General features: G+C 38.0%; 1 long non-coding RNA gene across 1 annotated transcript in view; it reads right to left on the reverse strand.

Annotated features, from left to right (window-relative positions):
- Positions 1-1,206: 1,206 nt before the first annotated feature.
- Positions 1,207-22,694, reverse strand: part of LOC109253673 (uncharacterized) — a 44,961-nt gene continuing 23,473 nt past the window's right edge. The window contains exons 2-4 of the long non-coding RNA XR_002074500.2: positions 15,982-16,045; positions 3,569-3,662; positions 1,207-2,032 (exon numbers count right to left, since the gene is read on the reverse strand). This is a non-coding gene — a long non-coding RNA (uncharacterized LOC109253673). The remainder of the gene's footprint in view (positions 2,033-3,568; positions 3,663-15,981; positions 16,046-22,694) is intronic.

Consider the following 22,694-nt stretch of genomic DNA (forward strand, 5'->3'; position numbering starts at 1 on the left):
GAATTTAGGAGGATGAGACTGAGTGAAAGACACAGATTTATAGGTGGAGATGATGAGTTCAGTTTTATATTTTATGATGTTTATTTGTGGAGCACTTACCGTGAACCAGGTACTGTGTGAATATTTTGTAAATTAATCCTCAGAACCACCTAATGAAGTAGATACTCCCTATACATGTGGGAATAGAAGCTTAGAGAGGAGTTAGCAACTGAAGTTTCATTACAAGCAATAGACAGAGCTGGGACCCAAATCCCAACGGATCTGGCTGTCTAGGGGATGTGCCCCCAATCACCCTGCTATATTCTTCTGAGATGCTTGTGGAACTGCCGTGTAGAGATGTGCACCTAGACAGTTTTAAATAAAAGTCTGAGATCCAAGATTAGCCATGAATGCATAGGTGACTAGAATGGGAGTGGCCACTTAGGTGGAGATTAACTGAAAAGAAGACAAAGGATGACTTGCCCCTTTGCACGGGTTTAGGTGAGAAATAACTTCATGACAGCGAAGGCAGGGAAATGCTGGTCATGTCATTGGTGCACTGGCCTAGGGACATGCTTGTCATCTGTTATGGGTGAGTTTATTGCAGTCAGGTCTACAGTCGGGATTGATTAGATTGATGAGATTCACAATTTAGGACTTTTAGGAAAATCAGTATTAGGCAAATTATCAGCATCAATCATCAGTTAGGATTTATGACAGGAAGTAATAATAATCAGAATACCCTTAACAAACAACCCCATTGAAGGAAGCCAACTTTGAAAAAGACTTCTCTTACGTTCTAATCAGGTATTTATGACAACTGTCACAGCAGAAGAAATGGCTTTATTTAGGGTGATTTCATCATACCCAGTAAACTTGGACTGTACCTACACAGCTATTCGTCTCCAATCAGATGGCCCACTTTAAAACAAGTATAACAGATGGGATTGTTTTTCTTTTCTATTTACGGTTGTCCATACTTTGCAGAATGAACCTTTAGTGATCCTCTAAGCCATCTTCTGTCCTTTGGGAATAATGCTGTGGCAAAATACTGTGGACCCTGTAGTTTGAAATGGACAGACACTCATGTGTGCCAATGCTGTGTAGAAGATGTAACATCACGGTCAATCCGGCTGAAAGCTCCAACCCTGTTTTCAGCTGGGATCAGGACTCTGTAGCCTTGATTTTAAGATGGATAAAAGTGAAATGTGAAAATAAAAAATGCATCACTTACCTGGTTATGCTACTTTAAAACTGTTTAGTCTTGAAATTCTGTGAAGCCCCATATGGTTTTTCAGATTCCTACCCCCCCCAGTAAACTAATCTATCTAGTTTTCTTCATTTTTCTTTCCTGTTGGCTGCTTATACAGAGATTCGAGACGCTAATCAAAAGCAGTATCCACATCACATTTTTTCATCTATTCTGTTTTTTACTCTCGAGAAATGTTTACATACAAAAGTATGTAAATTTTCTGTTTCCAAGAAACAACCTTAAATGAAGACTTTGACCTTCTTCCTTTCCACTTTTCTTCTTGGAAACAGCTGCCTTGGATCAGAGATTTCTAGATTTCATCGTAGTTCCATCAGGGATGAGCCCTGAGGCAATGGGCAAATTATTCAGACACATTGGTCCTCAGTTTCCTTATCTGTGAAATGAGAATAACACCTAATGCTTTAGAATGTGAAGATGCAATGAGACGTATTTTCTGTATCTAGCAAGTTTCTTGGTCTACGGTAGGCATCCAATACATACTTGGGTCTCTCTTGTCCTCTCCCCCTCTCTTTCTAACTTACACTCCTTTCTTATCCTCCTGCTGGAAGGGAGAGGACTGAAGACAATAATTTTGTGTCTAGATAGGTCTTCAGTAACACATGGGAAAGATTTCCCTCTGATTCTACCTTTATACACTTTCTTTGCCCCCCTTTGCAGCCAGCCCTGGCTAAGCCTCCTGGCTTGAGGTTGTACTCTGCCATTTGCATATTTCTCTCAAAATCTCCTTTCTCTTGCTTCCCCCATTTCTCTACTTTTTGCAGCAGGCTCAGGGATTGCTACCTGGAAGAGAGGAAATATAATATATAAAGACCACTCAAAGGGTGGGGTAAAATTGCCCTCAAAACCCTCTGCTGCAATTCTGTGTGTGCCTAGAAACTGGGAAGTGCACAAGTGTATCACACAATCTTTACCTGGCGAAGTAGCTCCATAGGATGGAGGTCTTTAACCTTCTTTGTACTGGGCTACACATCTGAATGACATTCTCATGCTCCACATACTTCCTTGGAGGCAGAGATTTGATGGGTTATGGGTTATGGATGACTACAGCCTCTAGCTATAGCCGTACCTTCTCCCTCCACCTTCTCTCCTAGGAAGGAAGTGCAAGCGAATTTGGGTGAGATTATTATGGGCACAGCCTTTAATCTATCCTTGTATATAAGAAAAGTGAATCATGTTTACTGCTTAGTGCTTTTTATTAATAACAGTTTACTGCCTCAAACTTCACAACTGGATTGTACCCTGGGTCTGAAAATTACAGTTGGTTGTAAATTGCTGCTTTAGAAAGATGTTAATCATCTAGGGTGCCTGGGTGGTTCAGTCAGTTAAGCATCCGACTTTGGCTCAGGTCATGATCTTACGGTTTGTGAGTTCAAGCCCCACGTTGGGCTTTGTGCTGACAGTTCAGAGCCTGGAGCCTGCTTCAGATTCTGTGTCTCCCTCTCTCTCTGCCCCTCCCTCGCTTGTGCTCTGTCTCTCTCTCTCTCTCTCTCTCTCTCTCTCTCTCAAAAATAAAAACGCTTAAAAAAAAAGGAAGATGTTAATCATCTATAAAGTAAGATAGTTGGGTTTGGTGATTTTGAAGGTTGCTTTGAGCTTTTAAACATACTAATTCTTTACATTGTGCCACAAGGTCCCAGACCATATTGGTAATAGATGGCCAGGTTGCTTCTGAAAGACCTGGTGATGTGGGCTGAGTTGTGTCTCTTAAAAACGTATGTTCAAGTCCTTACCCCCAGTATCTGTGAATGTAATATTTAGAAAGGGTTTTTTCAGATGTAATCAAGTTAAGATGAGGTCATACTTTATTAGAATGGAACCTAATTCAGTGATTGGTGTCTTCTAAGAAGAGGGAAATTTGGACGCAGATGGGGAGAGAACACCATGTGACAGTAGGGGCAGAGATTGGAGTGATACATCTCCAGTCCTAGGAACACCAAAGACTATTGAAACCTCTAGGGGCTAAGAGGGAAACAGAACAGATTCTCCCTCAGAACGTCTAGAAGAAACCAACCCTGATGACATTTTAATTTCAGACTTATGTCTTTCAGAGCTGTTATGTAATGCATTTATGCTATTTTAAACCTGTTTGTGGTAATTTGTTATGTCAGTTCTAGGAAACTAATACACCTGGCAAACTTGGGCTTTAGTTAATCCTGACCTATGTTTAAAGTTTTGTGTTCAGTCATTCCTTTCACGTGCTCTGCAACAGGATGTGTCTCTTCAGCAGGCATGTGCATGAGAACCTGGTCTGTGGGGCTTCTTCATCTGGCCTCTTCCCATGAAAACCCTGCCATCTGGTCTTTCTAAGGTACTTACTTTTTAGTTTCCTGGGAAGTTGATTCCTATGAATTCTCTTGACCAGTTTCTACTGGGATCCTTCTGTGGGAGTGACTTCAAACCTAGATTGGAACTGAGAAGAGGTTTTAGAAAACCATTCTTGACCTCCTTTTACTGGTGTGATTTTAATGTATAATTTTCATGTCAAGGTGACCACCAGGAATTTAAAAAATTTTTTAAATGTTTATCTATTAAAACAATTTTTAATGTTTATTTATTTTTGAGACAGAGACAGAGTGTGAGTGGGGGAGGGGCAGAGAAAGAGGGAGACACAGAATCCGAAGCAGGCTCCAGGCTCCGAGCTGTCAGCACAGAGCCTGATGTGGAGCTCGAACTCACGAGCCATGAGATCATGACCTGAGCTGAAGTTGGGCACTTAACCAACTGAACCACCCAGGTGCCCCAGAATTTTTTTTTTTAAAGACATTATCCAACAGTCTCACAAGAGTGTCATTTTATGCTGATGGGGTAATTTGTCCCCTTAGAAAGAGCTATTTCTTGAGTAATTACTTTGGGTACTAAGTGACAGGCTCAGACTATTTTAGGTCTCCAGGGCCTTGTCTCATGACATGCATTTACCTTGAGGATAATGCATGTGGCAGGTATTGCCTGTGACTCATTGCTCTTCCAGGAGCTCACCTCACTGTTCAGGTCTTTAGCAGACAGCAGCATATGATGGGTTGGAAGATTTGCTGCCAGTTGGCTTCTCATGTAAGATTGGCATAGAAGGTTGTCCTTGTTCCTGACTAAGCATCTTTACACTCAGAGTAGATGTGTGACAGCCCAAGAAATTCACTAGACGTGAGAGAATTTGTCATAGCCAAATATTACATTTGATAGTTTTATGTAAGTCTTCCAATTTGAAGCAGCCTCACTTAAACTAATATGGGTTTACATAAAGTTATTTTTCTTTGTGCTCCCTAAAATACAGACTTAATAAGCTATATGTTGATTTGTACTAAAAGGTGTAAAGAGACATGAACTATTTAAATTAATTTAAAAATATTTAGAAAAACCCTTCCAAAATTTATAAAACACAAAGTATTTTCAGAGTAATAATATGTATTAAAATAACATTCACATCTTTCAACTTCCATTTTGTCCCCATTTTCCTTAATGTGATTAACATTGAGTCTGTTGTAAGTCCCGTCTTATCTTTTCATGGCCTGGGTTGTAATTAGATTTTACACAGATTCTCTGTTTCAAATCCATAGCTAAAGTCTGAGTGCCAAAGTTGTTCAGTGCTATCCTAGTAATACTGCCTTTTGAATTTCCCAAACTCCATGCAGACGGGGATAAAATGTTCATTGCCTACTGTGTCCAACAAGGGTGTGAATGTTCAGATTTCTAAGATAATTCTTATTATTTCCATTTTATATATGAGGAAATATAGGTTCAATTACTTGCTCTCAAATATATAAAACAGCAGCAAAATAGGAAGATTGTTCTGTTCCAAAGGCCCACTGATTTCATATCAAGGGTTTGAGAATCCGCTCTCATAAAAATATTCAGACAAAATCATACAGTGTAATGTAATCTCATTACTGGATTTTATTTATTTTTTCCCACACACAGTTTAATTACTAGCCTTTAGTGACAAACTTTTTGGCTCCTTAGTGGTTTTAAAATAGGAGGCAGACCTCAAGTCAAAGACCCAAAGCAAAACATACAATTTTTTTTCTGATGATGACATTTTTCAGACATGGTTTTTCCTGCTGTCAGATATGATAAAAGGCTTGGTTTATAACTTGACCTAAGCCTTACCTGGGTCTTGCCTGGCAGAAATATGTGTTTCACTAAATTAACAACAGATCCCAAAGTAGAAAGAAAACTCAAGCTAATCCCCAGAGTCAGTATTTTGTCCCTATAACCTGCAGGTGTATGAGAACCACAGAAATCAGTTTAACATAGTTTTCCATTTTTTTCCTTTCAACTTCTAAGATGGCAACTGTTGGTTTCAATTTGTCTGGAGATTTCACGTTACAGAGCTGTCAAGAATTCTAGGAGCTACAAGGAGAGAGCCCTGAAAATAAAGTTCATTGATTCATGACTACACTCATATAAAACATGAATGGAATTTTCAATGGCCAGAAACATAAGGATGTGTCTTACATTTAAAAAAATCAGAATTTGTGTATAATGAAAAAAATAACACCTAATATTACTATGGTACTTTTCAGTTCATAACATGCTTTCATTTAATTCCTGTAATGATCCTATTAAGTAGTGGAGTTGTTGAGTTACAGTAGTACCCAGAACACACACACACACACACACACACACACACACATATACACATACAGGCATACATATATGTTCAGTTTTCTCTCATATAAAAAAATACCCCAAACACCACCATCTCCTCAAACATTATTAATCTCACACTTTATTAATTTCTAAAATTCTTGAAAGGTAAAAGTGTTCCTACAGCTGCCTTCAAGTCTTTACTACTACTCCATGAAATCACATTTAATCTTTACCATTATAGAAAAGCTCTCTGCTATTAGTGAGTTTCTTGTTGCCAAATCTAGTGGATTTTCTTTTTTTAAAAATGATTATTTATTTTGAGAGAGAGAGAGAGAGAAGCAGACAGAGAGGGAGAGAGAGAATCCCAAGCAGGCCCCATGCTGTCAGCACAGAGCCCCACTCAGGGCTCAATATCACTAACTGTGGGATCATGACCTGAGCCAAAACCAAGAGTCAGATGCTTAACCATCCAGTTGGACTGAGCCAGCCAGGCGCCCCATAGCTCTTTTTTTTATTTATCATCCAAAGCTGTTTGTAGTTTTGGATTCCATTGATCAACTTCATCTTTTCCTGTTTGGTCTTTCTTTTAAGGGCTCCTTACCATGGCTTCTACAGCAATGTAGTTTTCCTCCCACTACTCTGTCCATTATGTCTCAGATGTCTTTGCTGGGGCCTCCTCCCTTTCTTCTGGAAAATGTGTACATTCCCTAGGATTGTGCTTGTGATTCTTTTTTCTTTCTGGTTCTCTCCTGTCAATCAGGGGACTCGGGAGCCCACCCCTTCCTCCCCAGCAGTAATTTTACCTGTTTCTGTTCATCCCCCTCATCTACTTTCTACTACTGCTATCCAGGTTCCACCCTGGCCCCTTCCCTCTCTCCCGATGACTGTGTCCTTCCTGTACTGAGAAAGCAGATCTGGAGGCTGTGAGCCTTAGCTTTTTTGTTTCACAAAAAGTTGACCTCTAAATGAACTCACTGTGACCTCCTGACTTTCAGTTTATGAGGGAAAAGTGTGCCTTTGTCTGTTCAAGACCAGTCCTTGTTCATGATCCTATCTCATTCTGTCCTTCTGGGAATAGAACCTTGTTCTAGTAATCATTTCCTCTCTACATGATATTTTCAACTTATCCCTGTTTATTGTTTGGAGCCTACACACATGCTCAGGTCTCTCCAATCCTTAAAAACGTCTGCCTCTGTTCAGTGTTCTCTCTAGCTACCATCATCCTATCTTGCTCTTTCCCTGCAAGGCCAGGCTTCAGTAAGGAAGAGTCTATAGATGCTCTTTCTATTTCCTCTCTTTTAACTCTTCAGTTCAGGTTCTAATGTCAGCTTTCTGCCCCTACTCACGTCTCCAGGGACATTGAATGGCCTCACATCACCCGTGTTACTTAATTTCTCAGCAGCAATTGACACTGCCCACCACACCCCCTTTTTGAGACTTTGCTCCCTTGGTTTCCTGATCATTCTTCCTTTGTCCTGGGGGCCCTCCTCCTTTCTCATTCCTCAAGTTGTTGTTTTTCTTCCCATCCTTCCCACTGCCCTCAATCCCCCTCTATATTCTCCTCCTCCTTTTTTCTCTTTCCCCATTGATTCTCTCCCTTTGTCTACAAGTTTAAAACCCATTTTTACAGCATGGTACAGATAAATGGCAGATGTTGTTCACAAGCCGAACACCTCCTATGGGAGTGTCCACGTTGCTGGCCTTAATGTCTTCTTTCTTCAACATATTAAAAGGCAGGTGAGTGGGATGGTTATTATAGAGATAACCTTCAATCAGTTTTAATTTCTGAAAAAAGTAAATAATTTGCAAGCTTTAGTACTTTAACCTTTATTAGTGACAGATTACTGGAGACACACCTCATGATGGATTGGAACGCAATAATGCTATGATAACACGATTGGGAAAGCCTGATGTTAGGTGTTTACATGACTATTGAATTGAATTTAATGTTAGTAACTATAGAGTTACTTCTTGGAAAATTTTGAACAGAAAATTTCATTTTGAATCTTCTAAGAGACTCATTAAGTTACCTGTTTATCCTACAAATAGGTAAAGGTCTTATTCAGTAAATATATGGGATTGGGGGGCCCCTAGTCTCCAATACTTGGAATTGAGCAGTGTGCAGATCATTTGCCTGGGTCTGGTTGTAGGTACCCAAGAGTCCTATATTATGATAAACAGCCTCTGAGGGAACTACAATGTTAACATTCAGGTTTTAGAAAGAACTTTCAAGGATAGGGTCCTTGGAGAAGGAAGTTCCTGGGAGCTGGAAAGGATGAACTGAATGGAATACCACATATTCACTTGAATTGCTCTGTTAAGTTACAATATCTTGAAACCTGGATAGGAATAGTTTAGAGATTTATGTGAATCACGGCAGCTTAAGTCCTGAAATATTGTATATATTCTCACGGTGGCTTTTAGAATAACTTTAAATTTTACGACCTCAGTGAGTATAAAGTTTGCATGGAAAGATAATGTTTATAGCAAGCACATTTCCTCCTTTATTCTTACAACCGTTTGAAGTAAATACTTCCATCATGATGAACTATTAAATACGCTTTTCCCTTAATATTTAAGTCTTCAAAGGCCAAAATTTAACCTAAAATTTACATTGACCCAGTTCATGTTTACTAATAATACCTTTTCCCCCTCTAGCTGTCCCTGTCTACTTCTGTTTTTAGCCTATTTCAGTAACTATATACAACAGCCCTCTGACAGCAGACACAACCGATTTACCTCAGCAACGTTAGGTTAGAAGCTTTTTAAAAGGCAGGAACCATGTCTTATTTTTTCATTCCTGAAGTGCTTTGTACACAATCTATGCGTAATAAATAATTTTTAGAAGTTTTTGTTCCATCAGCAAGTAAAACCTTTCTAGGAAATATAGATTATTTTTTAAAGAAAAAATAGTTCATTATCCTGTTAACCAGAGATAAATTACTATAAGCAGCTTAGCATAAACCAGAGGTGGCCAACTTTTTCTGTAAACAGACAAATAGTAAATATTTGAGGCCCTTCTGGCCTTACAGTCTGTGTCGTAACCACTGGATTCTGCATTTGTGGAGTGAAAGTAGTCATAGTCAAAGAAGACAAGACAATCTGTAAATGATGCATGTGGCTGTGTTCCAATAAAACTTATAAAAATAGGCAGGTTAGATTTGGCCTATAGGCTATAGTTTGCTGACCCCTGTACAAACTATCGTTTAAGCTCATATATATATAATATGTATGATAATGTATGTGTATAATAATATATACGTGTAGCAGCTGTATTTCATATAGTGGTTTTACAAAATGGCATCCCAAAGAGATTGCTTGATATCCTTTCAGGAATACTGGACCTCTGGGGATTGTCTGTCCTATAAGGCAAGGGCTCTCAATTGCCCCAACAAGGCAAAAATTGGTTCTTTATGGATGGAAAAAATTCCTAGTTATTAGAATGGTTTGTGGCTTTCAAAAGTTCAGTTTTCCTCAACAAAATCTTATTCTTTGATATTTAGTTTTGTAGTAGGGAGAGGATGAGGTAAAAATGTCTGAAAAGTCTGCTTTGGAAAGTAATAACAAAAAACTGAGAAATACTACTTTAGGGAAATGAGCTTTTGTCTTTGATTAGGGCTGTTTTTCCACTCTACTTTGTGGATAATGGACAAATTAATTATGCAAATAATCCTTGTCTATAGACTTGCAAATGACCTGTGCACGCTGGAAAGATACCCACCCCAGACGCCCATCACCAGGAAAAAGCCAGTCTTGTGTCCATTTGTAATTTATTTCAGTATTCATTTATTCCATGTAAATTTGTGGCTCCTTAATGTCTTCTTTGAATTGGTTGAGACATTTGCCTGCTTCCCTCATTTAATGATTGATAACAAATTGAATAAAAATCTTTAACAAGTGTTTATTTCATAGTCATTTTACCTTTTGAAAAATACGTAATTTAATATTTTTCATCAGTTTGTACAGTTTTTGACATTATATTAAAAACTTTCTATGTCATTATGTCTTTTAAATATTGTAAATATTCTGTAAAATGAATATACCAGGTTTTTTTTTTAATATTGTTAAGAACCAATTTTTCATGAATAAGCATAGATTTCTTTCTTAAAAATATGTCAAATGTGTAAAGTCATGAAGTGTGTCAAAAGTCCGTTACTTAATTTTTTTTGGCACAGTGCTTGTTTGCTTTTAGTTCTCGTTGATTTTTTTTGAGGACATGGCCAGTGGACATGAAGGCCAATGCTATTTTCATGGCTCTGTTGACGGAAGGTTGCATGTGTTGCTGCTATGAATCTAAGATCAATTTGGGGAGAGCCCTGTGCTCTGGCCTCATCAGAGGTACACAGAAAGTATAGGACACTGAGTATGCTTTGATGCTTGCCTTGGCTCAATGTGCCTGGTCAAGACTCTGGGTTGGCTTGTGTTTTATTTATTTCAGGAACATGGAAGGGCCGCTGTTTGTTTAAGCTTTACATTTTCTTTGCCAACTTCTCTTGCCTTTCTCTTTACCCTCTTAATGCACTGAATCTAACTTCTAGCTCCTGCATAAGTGTTTTATAGTCTTTAAAACTGCAAAACTAGGGGTGCCTGGGTGGCTCAGTCAGTTAAGCCTCTGACTTCAGCTTGGTCTTGATCTCCTTGGTTCATGGGTTTGAGCCCTGTGTTGAGGTCTGTGCTGACAGCTCAGAGCCTAGAGCCTGCTTCAGATTCTGTGTCTCCCTCTCTCTCTGCCCATCCCCTGCTCACACTGTCTCTGTCTCCATCTCTGTCTGTCTCTCTCTCAAAAATAAACATTAAAATTTTTTAAAAAACCCTGCAGAACCAAAGCCAGAAGTTTAGAAATGGATTTTCTCAGTTTATCTTGAAAATTGTGTTTAACTCTTTTGTTAAGCCTTCCTTCCTTTGTTTCTTCCTCTTGCCTTCTTCCTGAGCTTCTCTCTTTGCAGTTGGTAAATGAATGGCTTTGGGCAGCAAGTGCCAATTCTCAGAATAATGTTCTTAACTTTCAGGAAACCAAATAAATAAATGTTTCATGCACAGAGGGGAAGACAAAAGATAAAGTGGATTTTTCAAAGTGGATACTAGTTTTAGGATCAGAGTAATGAGATGGAAGTCACCTCACCTAATGTCCTATAAGGCAAGCCCATTGTTATAAATCTATGTATATCCGATCTGTTAGTATTTTTCTCATTCTGCTACAAGAGATATAAAAAGTAACACTTTTGAGATCAGCCAGTATGTTATAAAGCATGCCAAATTAAATCCAGAGGCAAGAAGATAATCTGGATCTTTGATTTTTAAACTGAAGAGCATTGTAAGTTTGAACTTGTGGTAAAATCTATTTAACATTTGGGGAAGCAATCTTTGGTAAGTGTCTGCAATTCTTAAGTAATCTTTCTGCCTACATCAGTGTCTAAATTAAGCAATTGCTTTTTTAAAAAAATATGATAATGGATTTTGTCTTTGTTACATACATACATTTGAAAATTAATACCCAAATGACGATCCAATGTTAAAAATGAGCAAAGAAACTAACCTGGCATTCAAAATGCAACCCAGTAGTCAGTATTACAAGCATAACCATTCTCACTAATAAAACAATTGCCGTCTGAAGTATGTGTGTATTTTAACATCTTAACCATTTTTTAGGTTACAGATCAGTGACAAAAAATACTTACACTTTGTTGTACAAAGTCACCACCATCCATCTCCAGATCTCTTTTCAGCTTCTCTCCATTCCCTGGCAACGAATGTTCTGTCTCCATGAATTTGACTACTCGAGATACCTCATATAAGTGAACTCACACAGTATTTGTGTTTTTGTGATTGGCTTATTTCACTTAGCATAATTTCCTCAAGGTCCATCCATGAAGTAGCATGTGTCAGAATTTCCCTACTTTTTAAAGCTGAAAATATTCCATTGTATGCATATGTCATATTTTGCTTATCTATTCATTTGTTGATGGTTAGGAGTTGCTTCCACCTTTTGGCTCTTTCGAATAATGCTGCCATATGGGTATACAAATACCAGTTTCCTGACTTTAATTATTTTGGGTAACCTGTAAGTGGAATTGCTGGATTATATGGTAATTCTGTTTTTAATTTTTTGAGAAACCGCTACACTGTTTTCTATAGTGGCTGCACTAGTTTGTATTCCCATTAAGGGCACACACAGATTCCAGTTTCTCTATGTCCTTGTCAATACTAGTTATTTCCTGTTTGTTGCTGTTTTTTCTCTGTTTTCGGTTTTGTTTTGTTTTTGACATCCAAAGCATTTCCCTAATGATTAATGATGTTGAACATCTTTCCACCTGCTTAGTGGCCATTTGTATCTCTTTTTTTAATTTAGCTTTTTAAAATTTTAACTTGTTTTATTTTTTATTTTTTAAAATTTACATCCAAATTAGTTAGTAAAAAGTGCAACAATGATTTCAGGAGTAGATTCCTTAGTGCCCCTTACCCATTTAGCCCATCCCCCCTCCCACAACCCCTCCTGTAACTCTCAGTTTGTTCTCCATATTTATGAGTCTCTTCTGTTTTGTCCCCCTACCTGGTTTTATATTATTTTTGTTTCCCTTCCCTTATGTTCATCTGTTTTGTCTCATAAAGTCCTTATATGAGTGAAATATGATTTTTGTCTTTCTCTGACTAATTTCACTTAGCATAATACCCTCCAGTTACATCGACGTAGTTGCACATGGCAAGATTTCATTCTTTTTGATTGCCAAGTAATACTCCATTGTATATATATATATATACCACATCTTCTTTATCCATTCATCCATCGATGGACATTTGGGCTCTTTCCATACTTTGGCTGTTGTTGATAGTGCTGCTATAAACATGGGGGTGCATGTGTCCCTTTGAAACAGCACACCTATATCCCTTGGATAAATGCCTAGTAGTGCAGTTGCTGGGTCGTAGGGTAGTTTTATTTTTAGTTTTTTGAGGAACCTCCATACTGTTTTCCAGAGTGGCTGCACCAGCTTGCATTCCCAATTTGTATCTTTTTTGGAAGAATGTCTATTCAGGACCTTTGCCCCTTTTTAAATCAGATTGATTTTTTTTTAAGGTAAGTACTGGCATTTGTATGTAGATTTTGGAAAATTAAGTTTAACAAACTAACGACCATAGGAATTTTTTTCAGACGATATTCAGATAAATCTTTGGGTTTACCCAAACCCAGCTAATGATATTGGGAGAACTCCCTTGAAGATATAAAAACAATGCATGTTTTGTTTGAAGATGAGACTCATTTATTTCCAACCAATAAGATCACCAATACTTAAAATTCATCTGACATCAACCAAAAGAACATCAGCCACTTAAAAATATAGAGGCTAATTTATAACTAACTTTTGTGACTATGGATAGGTAATAGTTGACTAAAATAATTCTATAACACATCAGGTAAGTATTACCAGGTGTTAAATGAAGGGCAAGTTCTTGGATGGTAAAGAGATGAAACCTCTCAGTTTACATTTCAGCAAAGGGTCAAGGATTTGTTAGTGTCCTAGTGAAGTATGCTAAAAGTGCTAGCTTGTCCTTAAGTTGTGGAAAGAAAGGTTGAGAAATGGGTACTAGAAATCTGGGCAGGCTTCAGGGTGATCCTACAGGCCAGATAGCTTTGGCTTTAAGCACAGGAGCTTAAAACCTAAGCATCAAAGTCTGTCATATTCTGGTCTCATCTTGTTTACCCGCCCTAATTTCTCATTCTCTTCTCAGATTATTCTTCCCAGCCAGGCCAGCCTCCTCTTCATTCCAAGAGCACATTATATTCCTGTAGCAGGTGCATCTCAGATCATGAGGTATGCAATTCATGTGACTATTTTTCTAATAGTTCCACTTCCGTTTCAAGCCATGATTCTGAGGGGTTATGGAAACTCAATCTCAGTAAAAACAGCATTTCCCTGTATCCAGGCCCTAGAGGTGTAAGGTGAGCCAAGGCATTAAGTGAAAAGCCCATAATGCCTTGGAATCTTCTCTCCACTCTGTCCTCACCTGTCTCTTTCCCCCAAGTCTGGAGGATAATTCTCTAGCTCCAGAATGGAGACAGTTTGCTTTCACTCACCCTAGTCCTTTTCTCCATGGCATGACTCCTTCCCCTTCTATTAAGAGCCTAAACTTGTGAAAGTCAAAAAACAAGAGACTTTTTTTTTCTCTTGCTACATACCTTTCCCAAGGCAAGGCATGCATACCAGAGGGCTGACTGCCTGAAGGAAATGGTGAAGCAGGAGTGGGGGTGGGGTGTGGAGGATGGGGATGCAACATTTCTGGAAAAACAATCAGTTAATATTAAAAAATGTAACTTCAACCCTGTTACATTTGATCAGTTTGTGCTTCCTCCTCTTTTTCACCTATTTTGCTCTACTTTCCCTTCAAGCTTTGGTTTAATTCCTTCCCTCCTCAATGTACTTGCTCATATTCCTTTACTATAGGCCTTATAATTCATACCACACAGTCTTCTGTTGAATGTGTTATAACTGCTGCAGGACTGAAGGAAAAGTCACCTCGCCCAAACTCTTCTGCCAGGTTAGAATTGCTAAGGCATCCCTCCCAAGTGTTTTGTTTAATCCAGTGGTTCTCAAAGTGGTTCTCTGGACCAGTAGCATCAAGTGGGAACTTGTTACAAAATGCAAATTCTCAAGTCTCTCTCTAGATCTCCTGAGTCAGAAACTGTGAGGGCGGGTCTAGAATCTGTGCTTCCAGATTCAGAAGCCACCCAGGGGATACTGATGCACACTGTTTGAGAACCACTGGTTTTAACCAGCATTAGCCACTTGAAGGAGAAGTTAGCTTAATAGTAGTGATCTTAGTGTTTAAATGCCTGTTGTCTGTGCTTGAATACTTCTACATGATAGGGCACTCATAACCTTAGAAAGCAGCCCTGTCAACTTTGGAAAACTTTGGCCTATATTGGTCTGATCTCGTAACCATTGGTTCATATTTAGCTTCCTAGAGCCATAGGGAAGAAGTCAAATCTCCTATCCACATGACGGGCTAAAATATCTCAAAATTACCATCGTTTGCCTCTCCCAGCTCTTCTTATCCAGGCTCCAAGTGGCATGAGTTTTGAGTCCCTCAAACTGTCTTTTTTGCACACTGCTGAACGCAATCCCATTTGTTTATAATTCTCTTTAATGAGCTCTGCACAGAATTGAAAGCTGTAGTTTAGGGTCTGACAAGCTACAGTGAAGTGATTATCAATTCCTGGCTTGTGATACTGTACTCCTAGGAACATAGACTAATGTGGTCTTATTTGGGTTTTGGGTGTTTTTTTGTTTGTTCGTTTTGTTGTTGTTGTTTTTTTTTGGTGGCCACATCGTTAATTCATACAAAGCATATTGTCAGCTGAAATTCTTTGCTATTTTCTTGGTCTTTTTTTTTTTTTTTTTTACCTTTATCTTGGTCTTTTTTACAGATACTAATGCTATATCATATAGCCTCTATTTTATACCTGTAGGGGAAGTTCTTTGATATAAGTGTGTAGTTATGCCTATTATATGTTTTGTGATTAGTTCTTTGATGATTAACTGATACAATTAGCTTTTGGGGGAAATATGTATCTCTTATCCCTTTAAGTATATCCCAGATGGTATAAGAAGTACTAATAGATACTTTAGAAATTTGTAATTGATGTACTGATAGAAATCTCCAATGCAAAAGAAGGTCATCTTTTTCTTGAGTTTTATAAAAGGTATTCATTTGACACTAGGTTTATTGCTTTACGACCTACAAGTTGTGACTGAATATAAAGTAAAAACACCACTTGCTTTTCATAGCGAACATCTAGAATTTATATATAGTGCTTTTCAAAGTTGTCCTATTGGATGATTATATTATCAGCCTGTAATCTATCAAAATAATTTTATAGTTTCATCTTGTATTTAGAATTCCTTCCAGGAGCTGTTTTATGAATCACATAAGAAAAGTTTTCTCATTTTATAATGAATTTTTTTAAAATCAAGTTGGATTTCTTCATATTGGTACCCATCTGAGCCTCTAGTATTATATTCCAAAAGCCATGTGTGTGTGTCTATATAAAGGTAGTACTTGGCAGAAATTCTGTTAAAAACTTTTCAAAAAGATTTCCAACAATGGCAATATCCTTGTGAGGTGCAACTAATGTATAATTAGATACATACCTTTATGTGTTTTCCTCTTATGGTGACTTTGCCTCACACATTTGTTGCATCAAATGTCTCCACCCTAACAGAAGAAACAACAGAAAATATATATTTGACCTCATAAAACAGAATTCAAACATTTGTGGATCAAAGTAACCACACCCCCTAAAATAGTAGAAAATAAAAATATATTCAGTAAATATTGTAAAATGTACCCAACTTGATAAGACTAAGAACTCAATCATCAAACGAGAAGAGGCATGAGCTTGCTTATGCTACAAAAGGAATTGTGCTCCTTATATATAACGTGTGGGAAAAGAGCTAATATTTACTAGGTTCTTGAGATATGCCAGTCATTTTACATTGAGTCCACATGAAGTAGATCTGATTATTCTGTTTCACAGTAGAGAAAACTGAGGCTCTGAGAGGATAAGTTGCCCAAGGTCACGTATCAAATAAGTAGCCAAATAGGTACTTGGACCCAGGCCTGTAAGGCTCCAAATTCTGTTCCCTTTCTGCTATTTTCTATGAGGAATACTAAGAACTGAAAGATACAGTTTCTGTGCCCATGGAGCTCAGAGAACTTTGTAGAAAAATATATAAAGATATGGATTTTTTTTCATTCTCTGTGCAAGTCAAAGAAAGCCAAGTTAAAATTAAAAATGAACTGATTGAATAAAAATAATTTTAAAATGACAAAGTTTAATTTTTATAAGAATTGATTAAAATCAAGACTTTTTCTAAAAAATGGCTATTTTGAAAGATATTTAGCATATAGATCAATATTTATACCCTTTTGTATATTCTTTATCATTAATTGATTTTTGTAACCTCAGCCTATGACAACATTCTAAATTCATAAAAATGGAGTGAAAGTATTACCGGCTGAATTGGTAAAAACCCTCCTGTGTTTCTCCTTTATTCCCACACTATTATTGCTGCACTCACAACACTTCGATTCTGATACCAGATCTGTGGGTTTTCCACACATCAAGCAATTCTGTGTTAGACCAGCTGGATGTCCTATGACTCAATTCAATTCTGACACTGTTTACCTGGAGTTAGTGTCAAATTCGACAAGGGCTCAGTGCCACAAGACTGCCTCCACTTCAGATGTGAATCACAAGCTCCAGGTTGTCCCCTGTGTTCCTGAGCAAGCATTTACAAATCACTGTTCTTAACAACCCTGGGTATGGATAGAGAACCAGATGAAAACATATATAGGACAAGGTTTCAATGGGTCCCAAGATGAAGAGCTCTGTCCCCATGGAGTTGACTTACATTACCCTCCTGGCATGTACATGTGTTCACCAACCTAGAAGTTCTCCAAACCCATACTTTTGGGATTTTTATGGAAGCTTCATCATGCAGGTGTGATGATCATTAACTCAATCTCCAGCCCCTCTCCTATTATTTGGAGAGGGTGTGGGACTAAAAGTTCCAAGCTTCTAATCATGGCTTGGTCTTTCTAGTGACCAGCCTCCATCTTGAAGCTCTCCAGGAGACTACCAAAAGTCATCTCATTAGAACAGAAGATACTCTTATCACCAGGAAATTCCAAGGGATTTAGGAGCTCTGTGTCAAGAAGGGTCAAAAACCAACTATTAAAATACCAAGATTCTTCTAGTGCTCTTATCACTTGGACCTTTACAAGGGTTTTAAGAGTTCTGTGCCAGGAACTGGGGGCAGAGACCAATACATAAGTATTTTCTATTATTTTATGCTAATGCTAGCAGTATTAATTAAAAAACAGGAAAGAATTAGGAACAGCTCGTATATTCAATTTATTACCTGAATGGTAGGTAAACCAGTTTGGTCGGTCTGTGGGATATTATGCAACCATTAAAATAATAATTATAAGACTGTAACATTATAAAAATGTTTTCATTATAATAGAAAGTCACATTTGAATATATAACAAATCAATTACTTATGATTTATGTTGTAAGAAACAGAACTATTGCATAAAATTGATGTAAATATATGAAATACTGATGTATTATGGTGATGGGATACTTTTAGAAATAGCATTCTTTTTTCAAATTTTTATGAATCTCTATTAATTTCATAATAAAGGGAAAAATCTGCAAACTTTCCTGGTATTCTTTGCTATTGCAAGACAAACCACACTCTTTGTTTTCTAAACTTATGCCTTAGCTCCAATAAAACTAGGTTTTTGTAAACCAGTTTTGATTATGGGATAAATTTAATCAAATATTGGTAGCTCAGTCTTCAATACTTGTCAGTAAGGGAAAAACAACATATTTGACAGTTAAATATAACTGTCACAGCCTTTCTATTCATTGTGAATGTGTACAATTAAAATTTTGAAGTCACTATGACTTCTAGGATTAGTGGTTGAGATTGGGATGCATGTTCAGTGTCTAGGTTTCCAAAGAAAGTACTTCCTTTCATTGGGCCCTGGGTGTGTGTACATTGTGGGATAGAGAATAGGCGTTTAGAGAGCTTGCTATTGAGATGCAAATTCTCTTTGGCTCTGGTCAAGGCTGTTGGGACTTCCTTACGTATTTTTGAAAGAAGTATTTTGAAAGAGGAATGGTTTCTTAGTTCTACTGGGACCTCAGCTCGGGAGTTGGTGACTCTCTGGTGTCACATAATGAGGTGGGTTGCTGAGCCTGCATGGATGACTGGACAGGAACAAGGACCTCACGTTAGATGTGGGCAGGCATGAACTCAAGGCCTGGGGAAGGAATAAGTGGGATGTGGGTTTGGTGAGAGGTGGGTGGGCTGGGGAGGGTTGGGTGCTGGGGGGGGACAGGGTAGAGCTCCATCAGGGATGGAGCTGGCTCAAAATAAAAGACATGCTCATGGAACCAAAGGGTGGGCACAGACTTAAGCATTAAGCCTCATCAAAGAAAGCAAAGGCAAGAAACAGGAGCCAGGGATGATGCTGGGCTGCAGCCCAGGGGAAGTATGGTGCTGCACATAGGAGCAAGGGAAGAGCAGTGCCCAGGTAGAATCTGGGGGGGAATTCTTTCCACATCCAGCTGTCTGTTATTACTACTCATACTCTCCAGGTGCAGAGGATTCTGAGCCCAGAGTTCCCCAAAGGAACTCAATAGCTTCTGACTAAATGCCAGATGGGGTTTTTTTCTAGTGTGGATAGAATCTAGTCTCTTAGCAAGTTTGATGATTATAATACAATAATGTCTATATTCCGTATACTGTATATTAGATCTCTAGAACTCATTTATCTACTAATTGCAAGTTTGTACACTTACACGTCTCTTCTCCCACCCCCCACCCCCAGCATCTGGCAACTACCATTCTACTCTGATTTTTATGAGTTCAGCTTGTTTAAATTCCATATATAAGTGATATATCATAGAGTATTTGTCTTTCTCTGATTTATCTCACTAAGCATAACATCCTCTGGATCCGTCCATGTTGTTGCAAATGGTAGGATTTCCTTCTTTCTCATGGCTGAATAATATTCCATTACGTATAGATAGATATTAGATGGAGGTATATAGAGAAGTATATCCCCATTGCACCTCAATTATCTTATTTGAAAAATGGACATAACAATACTGACCTATTAAGATTATGAGGAATAAGTAAAGAAACTTGCAAAAATGCTCAGGATGTTACAGTAACATAAGAAATAATATTATCATTTTGATGGAGTTACCCAATGAGAAGAAATGTTGGAATATTTTACAAGATTAACTGCTATTTAAAAGTATGTTTCTGGTGTTAGAGATATATGGTCAGCATGGACCAGATCTTTTTCTGAGAAGAACCACTTGTTGACTCTTCTCAGAGATATGAATATTTGTATGGTAAAACCATACCTGTTTATGTAGCAAGATGGAAATGCTTACATTGCAATCAACAAAAAGAAAAACAGATGAATAGACAATAGAGTCAAGTATTTATGATTCATGTTATAAGATACAGTATAAAGATGAAGAAAATACATGAAATACAGATATATTATGGCAGTGGAATAGGATTTTATTTGGCCGAACAATACCAATACTATTCTTGGTATACAATGGTTGCTGGTTGGAGAGTGAAAGCATATTTCCACAAGATGCCATGAAACTTTTAAGAATAAAAAGATGAAATCTTCATTCTTCCCTTTTGGGGTTCAATAATGTTAGAACATCTCTGACCTCTGGGCTGAGGTAGTTCCATCTGAAGTCATCAGTCAGGGGAGACCAGATTTCTCCCACCCAGGAAGGACATCCCTATGAGAAGGGGAAGGGTCTAGGCTTGTACGCATGTTACATACAAGGGCCTAAATCGTGATAGGGGAAGACTGGTTCATAGTTGCTCATTGAACCCTCACAAAAACTGTATAAAGTAGGACCTAGTGTCACCCTATTTTTCTCACTACAAAATTTAGGCTTAGAGAGGTTAAGAAATTTGCCCCAAGTGAGAGTTCTAGTTGGGGCTTGAGCTTCATCTGTCTCTAGGGTCCTTGGATCTCACTGCTGTACTCTCCCTGCTATTAAGATCTTTTCATGGCTTTTCTCCTCCATAGCTGACAAAATAAAGAAATGCAAGTCGGGGTTAAGGATTAGGACAAATACTGCAGTGAGGAAGGTACTGGTAATTACAGGAAGAGAACCTAAAAGGGCTTTGAGGTTTCCTGGCCGCCTGCAGGAGGGTGATAATTATGTGATGTAATCCACATTCTTCCCTGACTTTTGGAAAGAAAACCCAAGAATTTTCAAGATGATTGCCGAAGATTAAAGGTCATTCTGTGGCCATGTAGAGATTTTTCTTTTTTTCTATGCAAACTTGATCTTTTGGAACCTTAATGATCTCATCTGTAAAATAAGAGGGTTGTACTAAGTCATTGTTAAGGTTCTTTTCCTGCTCTGATGTTTGTGAGTCCAGGAATTTATAAGCTTTTTCTGGTGTTTAACTTTTGCCCTTAGCCTCTTTAGCACTATGATCAAAACTAGTGGACTCAGTTTAAAGTTTATGTGGCAGGTAAGGAAGCCAGGACAAAGGATTTAAGGAAGGTTCTGAAGCAGGGAATATGGCAGCAAAAGGTTTTACAGCTATGTATTAAATGGAATTGCAAGGATAGAATTCAGGATCTCAGAAATCATTAGGTAAAGCATAAAAAGGCTGAAGCTCAGACAAGTCTTTCAGAGGATTGATTACATGGAGAAATGGGTAAGATTTGGTCTTGCCCTGATGGTAGCAGGTTGTAATTCGATTGGTCAATTTGGGTTAGAGAAAAGGATGAACCATCACAGGGGCACACTGGCTGTCTGGCTCCCCATCTCATGGCCCAACTCCATCTCTCTGGAGCCGCTGTTCTGACACCATCACCAATAATTCTACTCCCAACTGTGCAAAGCTTTCTTAGTTTTCATTCAGGTGAACCAAAGAATGGATATTAATTAAGTAAAAGAAGAAACACAAAAACTTAGAAAGGAGCAAATTTTACAGAATATAAATTTCTGATTCTTTTTTGAGAGTAACCATTTTCTTGTCCTCTCCTTCCTCCTTTCTTCTCATTTTCCTTCTCTCTGGTTCCTTTTCTTCACCTCTTCATTCTTTTCTTCCCCTCCCCTGGCACTTATTGAACTCCATGTTTAAACGTCTGTGCCGGGCACTGTGACCAAGACAAGACAAACACAGTTCCAGAGTTGCTCCCAAGCAACAAGGAAGACAGACAGAGACAAGACAGGTGATAAACCACATTTATAAGAATCTACTCCCAGGTTTCTTTTCCTCACCTCCACCCTGTTCATGCAGCCCTGTCCCCACATCAGCTGGTGTTGTCTCCTCCTCACCTCTCCTATTGTCTGCTCTAAGGATTAGCTGCCTATTAGCTAAAGGTTTTCCCTCAACTGGGGAGAACAATCTCTAAAATTTCACTGTGGCTTATCAAGCACATTCCGGATGTATGTTCACTCAGCTGCTGGGGCATCCTCCTCTTTTTATTAAGATAGTTTCACAGAGTGTTTTCAAAAATAAGTTTTAGCATTTATTCTTTTTAATTGGTATTTTCAGGACTTTTATGGAGTGCTCTCATGTGTTCAGTACTTGTATGTTATTTCTAATTCTTATATTATTACTCCTATCAATTCATAGATGAGATAACTCAGGAAGGTTGAGTGACTAGTCGAAGGTGAAACAACTGGAGATGGAAGTTGAACAAGTCTAACTAAAAAACCCAAGCTCTTCTCACTACCTCTGTGCTTCAGTTACAAAGGGCAGGTTCCATACCATTCTTTTTATTTCTCTCCAGAGGAGTTCTACTTTCAGGGTTTTTTTGTTTGTTTCAGCTGTTGTTTGGTTTCTTAAACCTACTCACAAGGTAGAGTGTATGTTTAAAGCTAGGCTATTAGCTTTGAGATACAAATTGGACCCCTTTGTAGGTTATACAATGAGTATAGGACCTGTTTTTGCCATCAGTTGTAATCTCTACTATGATATCTCAGTAAAAATTTAACAATTAGGAAAATTCCCTGAGTGGGATAGTTTTTTAAAGTTAAGACCTTTTCCTCTTCAAAATGAATTCATGCTTAATTTCTAAAAACACATGTAGTCTTATTTGTGTAAAACACACATGGACTTATAGGCATTAACAAAAGCAAAAGGCAATTAGAAGTGCTTTTACTGGTTGGTGTTATATACAAGTTCAATGTACATTTACTAGATTTATAGAAGCTTCCAGGAAAAAAAATCTCACTTTAATATTGTAAAGCTTAAAAGTAACATTGTGAATTTTATAGCCAATT

The sequence above is a fragment of the Panthera pardus genome, unplaced genomic scaffold (genome assembly GCF_024362965.1).
Source record: "Panthera pardus isolate Hobbes unplaced genomic scaffold, ASM2436296v1 HiC_scaffold_21, whole genome shotgun sequence".
In the NCBI taxonomy this organism is placed as follows: Eukaryota; Metazoa; Chordata; class Mammalia; order Carnivora; family Felidae; genus Panthera; species Panthera pardus.